This window comes from Coptis chinensis, chromosome 2 (genome assembly GCF_015680905.1).
Source record: "Coptis chinensis isolate HL-2020 chromosome 2, ASM1568090v1, whole genome shotgun sequence".
NCBI classification, from domain to species: Eukaryota; Viridiplantae; Streptophyta; class Magnoliopsida; order Ranunculales; family Ranunculaceae; genus Coptis; species Coptis chinensis.
In genome coordinates, this window is record NC_141457.1 from 88365980 (window position 1) to 88370281 (window position 4302).

The following is a 4302-nucleotide window of genomic DNA, read 5'->3' on the forward strand; positions in this document are numbered from 1 at the left end:
TCTTCATTGGCTTCTTTATGGATCTAGCATGAAGTACCACATTATGTCATTGTACCACAAAGCCCTGGTGTACCTTTCTTTCTTTAGACTATTTTTTTCCCCCAAAGTTAGAGTTATTGGGTTTTGGTTTTTAGGGTTTATCTTGAATTGGGTGTGGATCTAAGATCCTCTCTCCTCCTTTCTGTCTTATATCAGATACATCATAATAAAGAGTGTGCTCACCCAAATTATGTTTACACTTTTCGGCAAGTTTTGTTTAACATCGCATGCATAGCACGTGCATTTTGCTAGTATTAACTAGTAAACGTGTACATGATAATATTTATATAAGTACGTGCACGCGCTTGATATATTACACGTGTATATATGTATATATATATTATAATGAATGTGTGCAATGTTAACAATTGTAGTACATGTACTTATTCTACATGTTAAAATTTTGCATGTGATATATATTTATATATATATGACGTATATATGTACATATAGTATAATGTATATGTGTTTGATTTGAAATGCAAATTAATACACGCATACATACATTTTGTGCAGTGAGATGTATTTAAAGTTTTTAGAAAACTTTCAAAGATTATTGAATTTAGGACTATTACAAGTATTATTGTCGCACTACAAACCAACTTTTATATCGGTTATGTAATTAAAAACGTAATTTTAGTAATAATAATGTATAACCTGAAACCCAAACCGACCTAATTAATGGGTATGGTTCTGGGTTTTTTAAATATAAGAAAAAAACCGAAAGAACCGAACTCGGTAGGAATCGTAAAAAATAGAAACGAACTTGAAACTGATAAAATAAGAACCAAACTGGGACCGTCCCATGAACACCCCTAAAACCAGTGTAGTCAAGGCGCACCTTTAGTGGCTCGCCTCAACCAAGGTGCGAGTGCACACATAAGGCGCGCACTTTATCATCATTTGCAGTTTTTATTGTTTTTTGTACATTTTTGGCTATATGTGACATATCCATACGCGATCTAATAGTTGTATGGTACAAGAAATCATATAATTTTTAAAAGTGTTTATATTATTGTATACTCTAAATTTGGATTTTTACAAATTTTTGTTAAGTATTGATTGAGAGAAAGACACAAAAATGAATTAAATGAATGATGTGTTTTTTTTTTGTGAAGTCATTTTAGCTCAATTCAATTTGTTTACTCTTTTCATTTATTGAAGTTGATGTTTATTGAAGTTGAATTAGATTGTTTTAAAAGATACAATTTTCATTTTGTTATTTAATTATTATTTACGTGATTTTTAAAGGTGTTGCTCAATAGTTGGCAAACCAGTGATAATTTATGTTTTATTTTTTTAATTAAGGCAAAAAGAGAGTGACGGGCCTCTTAGGTTGCAAACTCATAAGAACTAAGAAAAGTAGATGTCAATCTTTCAAACTTATCTTAATAGTCAATGGCGTATAAATCATGTCATTCTAGATTCTTCCCTACCCCATTTTGGTTGAATAAAAAGGAGTGGCCTTCATTTCAATTCACCCAATCTCATTCCAAACTCCAAACATATCTTCCACACCAAAAAAGCGATCCACAACATCTGAAACGAAAAGAAATGACAATTGGTGGCAGCCCCTCGACTGAAACCCAAAACTACGATCGAGCAAAAGAAGTAAAAGAATTCGACGATTCCAAGATCGGGGTCAAAGGTCTCGTTGACTCAGGCATAACTTCAATCCCTCGTATATTTATTCACCCACCAGAAAATCTCCCTAAACCCAATCCCACCACAAATTCCAACTCCCATCAAATCCCAACCATCGATCTATCCGAACCTCGATCGGTAACCGTTGATCAAATCCGTCAAGCTTCTAGAACATTCGGATTCTTCCAAATTACCAATCATGGTATTCCGTTAAACGTTATTCACCGTATGATTGATTCGGTGAAAGAGTTTAACCAACAACCAACCGAGATTAAATCTCGGCACTATTCACGTGAAATGGGCCGGGGTGTAGTGTTTTCAACTAATTTCGACCTTTATCAATCTAAGGCAGCTAGTTGGAGGGATACCCTACAAGTAAAATTAGGCCCCGCCCCAATAAAGTCCGATTTACTGCCAGAGATGTGTAAAGTGGAGATTATCGAGTGGGACAGGGAAGTTAAACGTGTAGGAGAGACACTGATGGAAATTTTATCTGTAGGATTGGGACTGGATGAAAAAAGGTTGAAGCAAATGAGTTTTTTAGAGAGTAGAACAATGGCGGCACACTACTATCCATATTGTCCACAGCCTGATCAAACCGTTGGGCTTTTACCACATAGGGATCCTGGGGTTATAACTATTTTGTTACAAGATCAAATTGGAGGGTTGCAAGTGAAACATGGTGAAGATTGGATTAATGTAAAATCAATTGATGGAGCTTTGGTTATTAATATTAGTGATATATTGCAAATGGTGTCAAATGGTGAGTATAGAAGTGTGGAGCATCGTGTTTTGGCTAATCCTAATGAACAGCCTAGGATTTCTGTTGGGGTATTTTTTAATCCTGGTAATAGAGAAGAACTTTATGGACCATTGCCTGAGTTGGTTTCAGATGAGAAACCAGCTCTTTATAGACAGTTTACATTGACCGAGTATCTGGGGAAACTGTTTTCTAGAGGGTTGGACGGCAAGCCTTTCATAGATCAGTTCAAATTGTGAGTGCATTGTGAATCAAGTATGAAGTCTGATTTGTAATATTATTTGTATGCTCATATTATGAATACATTTTGTTACTGAATGTTAATTCTATTTTGAGCGCGTGCTATTCAGGGTGTCCACCAAAAAAAAGCATTGCTTGAATTTGAAATGTTTTTTCCTTGATCTCATTCCTTATTCGTTAAGTTACATCAAATAAGTACAACAATGAAGACGATGATTTAATTAGAAAAAGAGAGTATCAAAGAGCATGAATCCAACTCAACCGAAAAACACTTTGGAAAATTACATCAGTGCCTTATGGGATTTAAAAGTTCAAAATGGTGGGTATTTAGAGAAATTTGAAACTTCTAATTATATAATCAGTTATCAATAAGCTTTTCAGTTAACTAGAAAGATACGTATGCGCAAGAGATCGGGAAACCAAATTTTATATTATTGACATTGATCGAAGTTAGGGTAAAAAGACCTAATTTGCATTGCTTCTCCGTCATTAAAAAGTGAATGTCACACTTTCTTTTCCCTCTCTCCTCTCGTTTCTTCCCTTGTACTCTCCTCTCGTTTTCCTTTCCACACAATTCGACTTCGCCTAAACTCTCCAATCACCATCTCTTTTTCTCCTCCAAAATCAACTAATTACCAGCCTCCATTATCATCATCTTCTTTTTCATCTCTCTAAGTTTTAATGTTAACCTTTACTACCTAACGTCGGTCACCACCACATAGCAGTTTTCTAGTTATTATCATGTTTTGCCAAATTTTCACAAAACTACGCAATTTTATTCGTGTGCAATTGTTATGTTGAAAAGAAAAAAATTATGACAAACAGTTTAATGACACAAATAATGGAAAAATCCAAAAACAAAGTTACCATGATATCCTTGGTGCATCGTGCTACACATTATCTTGAACGGATAGCCTCTGGGCCCATCTGAGTTCTCTAGTTCATTTCTAAATTCTTTGCATTTTGAAGATTCTTCTCTATTCATCAGTACCACCACCATCTCTCATTCAAACTTAGGTTGGTCAAAAATTCTAATGGCTAATATACGTTTGAACCATTTCTACTCGTGCCACTTGCTGCAGTGGGGAAGGCCAGGTAGCCATGTAAATCTGTGTATGTGGTCCGGTCCATGTATATCTATGCAATACTTATTTTGTGGCCTACATCTCAATCTTGTGAAGACACATGGACAACTGAATTCCAAACATTTCCACGTACGTTAACAATGCCAATCTTCCATGAATTGTAGACCAAGTGACCAAGCAATAACTAATTCAATTAGTTCAACAAGTCATGCTTACTTACCTTTGAAGCTAGAACTCAATCTTTCCAGCTTTATTAACGTCCCATGATCATCTAAATAGATATGCTTTGACAATCCCTAACACTCTTCATTGGTATGATTACTACCAAAATAACCATTTTTGCACATGAAATACACCTACACTTACTCTTTTCTAATGGGCGTTGGCCAATTCTCCGTGATACGACATTGACGCGGCATCCTTAAGGCGAGATCTGCTGGCCCACATGTAGACACCAGTACACTACAAAAAATCTCAAACACTGTCATATGGTTTACACTGGCTTTCGAACCCGTCCTACGAACAGGTGCCATT

The 4302-nt window shown here is 35.6% G+C and overlaps 1 pseudogene; it reads left to right on the forward strand.

Moving 5' to 3' along the window:
- Positions 1 to 1442: 1442 nt before the first annotated feature.
- LOC147518671 (1-aminocyclopropane-1-carboxylate oxidase homolog 1 pseudogene) lies at positions 1443 to 2788 on the forward strand (annotated as a pseudogene).
- The last annotated feature ends 1514 nt before the right edge of the window (positions 2789 to 4302 follow it).